The 7,765-nt window shown below is 39.3% G+C and overlaps 1 pseudogene; it reads left to right on the top strand.

The window, feature by feature from the left end:
• The first annotated feature begins 437 nt into the window (after positions 1-437).
• On the top strand, positions 438-4,438 carry LOC125853168 (uncharacterized; annotated as a pseudogene).
• The last annotated feature ends 3,327 nt before the right edge of the window (positions 4,439-7,765 follow it).

Here is a 7,765-nt window from a genome sequence, read left to right on the forward strand (position 1 = left end):
TTTGACTACGTACCGAGAGTTGCTAGAGGTGGTTGGGTTAGCTGAGTCACATGGGATCCAGTATGCTACCCGTGAACTTCGTGGGCCAGCAAAAGAGGGTGGAGAACTTATTCAAGATCTTTGCCAGTTGGAGCTCCTCCAGTGACTTGGGAGATATTTCCAGTGCCTTTTAAGACCGCTTAATCCCTTGGAGCATGAGAGAGGAGAGCCATTTAAGGTTTGAGAATCTGAGACAGGACAACTTATCCATTACAGAGTATGAGTCCCACTTTCGCCAGTTGTCTAGGCATGCTTTGGCCATTATTCCAGATGAGACGGAGAAGATCTATAGATTCATGAGGGGGCTAAATTTCTCTATCATATCGGCTGTGTTTTGGGCATCTCGAGAGGGTGCTTCCTTCCTATCCATTGTGATTGCAGCCAAAAAAGTATAATTAATGGAAAGAGAGGAGATTGGGGACCCTAAGAGGGCCCATACATCAGTTCAGTTTCATGGTTCCTCATCTTAAGGTAGGGGATAACATAGAGGGAGTGGTTCATTTCAACATTGGGGAACCGCTTATGCATCTATACCGACATCCAAGGGTGGTCAGATATCTTGGGATTCTTATAGCACGGGTCAGGGCTCATATGGTTCACAACAACAATCTACAGGGAGAGCTAATTATAGTGGACTTTCAGGATATGTACAACAGCTCCCGAGCCAAAAATTTTGCTTTACTTATAGAGATCCCGATCACCTGATATGACAATGTACTCCCCAGAGGGGTCGTAGAGGACCCCAACCTAATTTTTCATTTCAGGCTAGACCACTAGTACCACAGGGTATAGGTCTAGGCAGAGTTCAGTCAGGTAGAGGTAGTAGAGCTTCTAGTAGTGGTATTATAGCTCAGTAGAGTGGGGGTAGAGGTACCACCCAGGCTGGAGGTGGCAGAAAGGGTCAGTGTTATGCTTTTCGAGAGAGACCCGAGGTGGACACTTCTGATGTTGTTATTATAGGTATTATCCCAGTATGCCATCGATGTGCATCTATATTGTTTGATTCGAGATCTACTTTATCTTATGTGTTGACCTATTTTGCTAATAAATTTGATATGATATGTGATAACATGACTGTACCTAGACGTGTTTCTACAATCGTAGGTGAGCCCTTAGTGGTTGATTGAGTGTATCGATCTTATCTTTTTTTTTAGCGGGGTATGACACTTGGGTAGACTTAATCATTATGGAGATGGTTGACTTCGATGTTATATTGGGTATCAATTGGCTTTCTCCTTATCATGTTATCCTTGATTGTAATGCTAAGACTATGACCTTAGTGATTCCTAGTGTTCCAAGGGTTGAGTGGAAGGGTGCTAATGGCTCTTATCCTAGCAAGGCCATCTCATTTATCTGTGCCTAGACATTGGTTGATAGAGGGTGTGTGTTTTACTTAGGTTTTATTCGGCCCACTAGTGTTGAACCACCTCTCATGAATTATGTTCCCGTGGTTCAGGATTTTCTCGATGTATTCCTTCTAATCTTCTAGGTGTTCCTCCCGATAGGGATATTGATTTTGCTATTGATTTGGAGCCAGGCACTAAACCCATTTCTATTCCTCCTTACCATATAGCTCTAGTCGAGTTGAAAGAGTTAAAGGATCAGTTGCAAGAGTTGTTGAGTAAGAGGCTTATTAGCCCTAATGTGTCTCCTTTAAGTGCCCCTGTGTTGTTTGTAAAGTAGAAGGACGGGACGATGAGGACGTGTATTGATTACAGACAGTTGAAAAAGGTAACAATGAAAAATAAGTATCCTCTTCTGCATATTGATCACTTAATTGATCAACTACATGGAGCATCGTTGTTTTCTATACTTGATTTGAGGTTTGGGTATCATCAGTTGAAGATTCGGGCATCAGATATCACTAAGACAACTTTTCAGACTTGGTATGGACATTACGAGTTCCTAGTGACTAACGCCCCTACAGCATTCATGAAGTTGTTGAACGGGCTGTTTCGACCATACCTTGATTCTTTTATGATTGTCTTCATCTATGTTATTTTGGTTTACTCCAGGTCTGAGGAGGACCATGTTCGACACTTGAGGATTGTACTTCAAAGGTTGAGGGAAGAGAGGTTGTAAGCTAAGTTCTCAAAGTGCGAGTTTTGGCTTAATTCTATGGCATTCTTGGGAAACGTGGTGTCCAAAGAGGGTATTAGAGTAGATCCTTCCAAGATTGAGGCAAGGTGGACGAGACCTACTTCTCCCACCGAGATTCAGAGTTTTGTGGGATTGGCAGGCTATTACTGACGATTTATTCAGAGTTTCTCTACTATTGCAGCTCTATTGACTAGATTGATTCGACAAGGTGTGGGTATTCAGTTGTCTAATGAGTGTGAGAAGAGCTTTTAAAAGCTCAAGAATTTGTTGAGTTCTGCTCCTATGTTGACTCTACCTAGGGAAGGTGTAGATTTTACTGTGTATTATGATGTTTTAGGAGCCGGTTTGTGTGGTGGATTGATGCAGAAGGGAAAAGTGATTTCTTATGCTTCTAGGCAGTTGAAGTCCCATGAGAAGAATTACCCTACTCATGATTTGGAGTTGGCGACTGTGGTATTTGTACTTAAGTTATTGTGTCATTATTTGTATGTGGTGCACTGTGAGATCTTCACTAATCATCGGAGTCTTAAGTATAGCTTCAGTCAGAGGGATCTGAACTTGAGGTAGCGTAGATGGCTTGGGTTGCTAAAGGACTATGATGTAACCATTTTATATCATCTGGGGAAGGCCAATGTGGTGGCCGATACTTTGAGTAGGAAGACTCCTAGCATAGGGAGTCTTGTCGTGCATAGTATTGAGGAGACACCATTTGCTAGAGATGTTCAGATGTTAGGTAATAGTCTTGTCCGGTTGTAGATTTCAGAGGAGAATGATGGAATGATTGCTTTTATTGAGGCCTGATCTTCCTTAGTCGAGCAGATCCGTGAGCACCAGTTTGATAATGAGAATTTATGTCTCATTCGAGACAAAGTGTTAAGAGGGGAAGCCAAGGAGGTTGTCCTTTATTCTGATGGCGTCTTGAGGAACAAAGGTAGGATTTGTGTGCCCATGAAGGGCGAGTTGATTAAATTGATTCTTGAGGAGGCCCATTGTTCCCGATATTCCATCCATCCGGGAGTGGCGAAGATGTATCATGATCTGAGTAAACATTACTAGTGGTGTGGGATGAAAAGGGATATTTCAGACTTTGTTTCATGGTGTTTGACTTGCCAACAGGTCAACTGTGAGCACCAGCGTCCCATTGGTGTATCTAAGAGGATGCATATTCCTACTTGGAAGTGGGAGCGGATCACTATGGACTTTGTTGTGGGTTTGCCTACCGTAATGGGCAGTTATGACTCCATTTGGGTTGTTGTTTACAAACTGACCAAGTCTGCCCATTTCATTCCAGTTCCGGTGAAGTATACGGCGGAGAAGTTAGATGAGCTTTATATCAGTCAGATTGTGCGACTACACGGAGTTCAAGTTTCTATTGTATCTGATCAAGGTTCATTGTTCACTTCTCATTTCTGGAAGGCATTACAGCATGGTTTGGGTACTCAGTTAGATATGAGTACAACTTTTCACCCTCAGACAGATGGTCATTTCGAGCGGACGATTCAGGTGTTGGAGGACATGCTTCGAGCATGTATGATCAATTTTGGTGCTAGATGGGATCGATTTTTTCCCTTAGCAGAGTTTGCCTACAATAACAGTTATCACTCTATTATTTAGATGGTTCCATTTGAGGCGTTGTATGGCAGATGGTGTAGATCTCTGATTTGTTGGTTTGATTCGACGGAGATGGACTCTTTGGATACAACCTGCTTAGAGATGTTATGGAGCAATTTCGTATGATTCAGTATAGACTGTTGACAGCCCAGAGTCGACAGAAGAGTTATGCAGACTGGATAACTCTTCTGTCGACTCTGGGCTGTCAACAGTCTATACTGAATCATACGAAATTGCTCCATAAAGTGGATAGCATTGTGAGTTAAAGTATGATGCGGTTCGATAAAAAGTGCAAGCTTAGCCCTAGATTCATTGAGCCTTTTGAGATTTTGAGTCGAGTGGGAGAGGTGTCCTATAAGTTGGCCTTGCCTTTGTCGGTAGTTCATCCTGTTTTCAATGATTCTATGCTTTGGAAGTATATTTTGGATGAGTCTCGTGTGCTTTCACTCGATTCAGTGGAGCTGGTCAAGACTTGACATTCGAGAAGGAACCTATAGCTATATTGGATATGCAGGTTTGAAAGCTTAGGACCAAGGATATTGCTTCAGTGAAGATGCAATGGAAGCACAATTCAGTTGGAGAGGCAACTAGGGAGACGGAGTATGACATGCGTGCCAAATATCCTCCGCTTTTCAAATCTTCAGGTACCTTCGTATACTTTAAGTTCGAGGACGAACATGGTTTTTAGTGGTGGATAATGTAATGACCCGGTAGGTTATTTTTTGGAATTTTGAACTATACGTTTAACTTAAGTTAATTAATTGATGGGTAATTATAGATAATTGACTTAATCGATAGTTAATGGGCTAAAGTGATCAAATATTTAAGACCCTATACCATATTTCTCATATATATCAAAATAGGTTGGTGAAATTTAGTACTTTTAACTTATAATTATTCAAAGAAAAATAAAGAGGAATAATCTAACCTAGCCGCGACATCGAACAAAGAGGAGAAAGGGTTCCAGGTAAACGTTTTGGCCATCTTCAATTATTTGGTGGGCGTGCATTAATCACGTTATATAAATGTAAGGATAGTTGCTGGCATATTATATTACCTAAATGGTGGATTGATATATTGCTAGCAATATTGTTATTATTATTAGTTGTGGTCAAATTGTGATGGCTATTAATGGCATGATGATTGGGCAATGATTTTCCTTTTTAGGATTAATCATTAGGAATGAAGAATTTATATATAGGAATTAGGAATGGGATACGCAGTAGTGTCACCATAAGTTGATTAGGTTGTGCGGTCAATAATTTTTTGTAAATAGCCGATTGTAATTTTATTTTTTTATTATCGTATTATGAATAAGATTTGAATATATAGGTATATGTAATTAAATATTAGTTGTAGGGTATTATGTGAATATCATTAGATTTATGATATTGAATAAATTAGTCTTTAACCCTAAGCTTGAAACTTAGTAACTTGATTATAGATTTGGATGAGTTTTTGGGTCTAGGCTAAACCCATAGTAATATGGGTGTTGTTAGTTTCGAAATCTTATTGTGATTATGTACTTGAATAGAATGTGTTGATTTGGAAGCACAGAGAAGAGGGAAGGCTCAAGTCCCGGAGTGAATTGTTGATTAATTGAGACAAGTGGATTTCTAAACCCTTTTTAAGTGCATAGAGTTGTGTATTTCCTTGTGGTATGTGTTGGGGAGTAATGGGACTTGGTGATGGGTTGACTTCTCCATGTTGAATAATTCTAACGTTTAAAAAGGGATAATAAAAGGCAATGTGATATATTGTTGGTGTGTGATGTTTTGAGATGAGTTTGAAAGGCTTATTTATTCATTGTAGGTGTTGAATCACGATTCTGTTGTTGTGAATTGTGCAATGTTATGGAAATGGACATCTCCTCATTATTGTGAACATTTAATTTGCATTGTTTTGATACTTGATTGTGACAAGTATTATGGGAATTGAGAAAGAATAAGATATTAAAGAGGTGCACCATTTCGAGGGACGTTTCGCGCGCCGCAACAGATACTATATATCGAGGGACGTATCACACGCCGTGATGTATATTATTATAGAGGGACGTGTCACACACCGTGACAGATGCATGGATAGATATGTCCCCTATGGATCTCGGACTAAGATACAATGGGTGTGTATCGTTAGGTCAGACATGCATCACTATACTTGACATTTCATTTCATTGCATTGCATTGCAGATTTTTATCATTGATGAACTTGATCTTGTGTGTTGCTGCTCTTGTGAGTGCCTTTCTGTGGAAGTTGTGATTGATGAGTATTGAGTTTGTTGTTGAGGACATGTACTTTGTTAGAGTGTTGTTGTTGAGCTGTAGATGTAACTTGGCGTACTTGACCCCGAATGGGTCTCATAGAAGCCCTTAGCATATTATAACATAAGATAATAGAAAATATATGAAAATTTTTAAAATTTTCTTTACAATCGAAGTCTTTCATAAAACACAAGCTGAAGTCTTTAACACTTTGTCTCAAACCATCTAAACTCAACTTTGAATAAAACTTTTGGGATGCAGCTCCTACAATAGTCTACAACATAAAAAAAAGACATTAAAGGAAAGGTGACCATATCCTCGATGCTATGAGGACTCACCAAGTCTTCAACTCCTTGCACTTCTAGAAACCTATCCTCAGGAATGGAACTCAATGTTGCTGAATCCTATATTTGATAAGAATGTAGTCAAGAGTATGCATTAGTACAAAATGTACTAGATATGTTAGCTAGCACAACATCATAAGATCATAGCAAAAGTGTTAGCTAACATAAGACATAAGTTATAAGCATAAGGGATAAAAACAAGGTCATAAGCATAATCTTCAACATAGACATAACATAAGCATAAGTCAACATAAGGCCTGATCCAACAACATAGGAGATACCACATATTCATAAGCATAGTTCATACTCAAATCCTCATAACATGAGAAAACCTTCATGTGTAACCTTCAAGTCATACTTGTACAATGCATAGATAAGACCCCATAATCCCACCTAGGTTAAGTACCACTTTTAGTCCATCATACCTCTTTATCATATTGATCTCATCCTTTAGCTTACTTCTCATAGACAAGGGAATCTCTCACCTTTAGTCAACATAACAAGGAAGCCAACTATAGCAATAATCTATCAAAACATACATCATATAAGAGAAACACTTCTTAGGTAACCTTAAGTCATGCTTGTGCAATCCATGAATAAGACCCCATAATCTCATCCACACTAAGTACTTCTTTACGTCCTCATACTGTCACGACCCGGGAGCACCCCCTAGTCGTAACCGGCGTACTCGACCTCGAAGAGGTCTAATACAAGCCTCTTAGCATTCATTCATCGCATAGACACAAAAAAACCATAAGGAATTTAAAACTTTCTTTACCAAGAAAACATTTCATAAAAAAAAAAATATAGCAAGCGGAAGACTTTCTAGACTTTATACACGATGTCTCAAAACCATCTAATACTTTAGAGTACAAAATTCGGGACCAATCTCATACACAACTTAAACAATACTAAGAAGACATAAAAGAACATATGGGATATTGTCCTCGAATATATGAGGACTCACCAAGTCTTCATCTTCAACACTTAGAAACCTATCAAATAGTCATGACATGTCACCATCTCCAAATCCCTACACTTTAGTCAAAAGGGAAAGAAAGGGGTTAGCACAATTAAGTACTAAGTATGGAAGCCATGCAAAAACATGCTAAAAGGGACGTTCATTGGAGAAACATGCTTTTATGCCATTTAGTAAAACTTCATGAAAAAAAAATACAAGTATAAGAGTCACAATATCCAACCATAACCAACATACAAGGCATTAACCATTTTAGCACATACTCCACACATAACCCATTCCTTCACCTTAAACCATCCACCTCAAGTAACCCTTGGACAACACTTTGTGCAATGTATGGATAGCGTCCCATACCACCATCCACACTAAAGCATCATCCTAAGGCCACCAAATGTGAACTTACCACTTATCATGCTTCATATCACAAGCCA

Source organism: Solanum stenotomum, unplaced genomic scaffold, assembly GCF_019186545.1.
Source record: "Solanum stenotomum isolate F172 unplaced genomic scaffold, ASM1918654v1 scaffold9748, whole genome shotgun sequence".
In the NCBI taxonomy this organism is placed as follows: domain Eukaryota; kingdom Viridiplantae; phylum Streptophyta; class Magnoliopsida; order Solanales; family Solanaceae; genus Solanum; species Solanum stenotomum.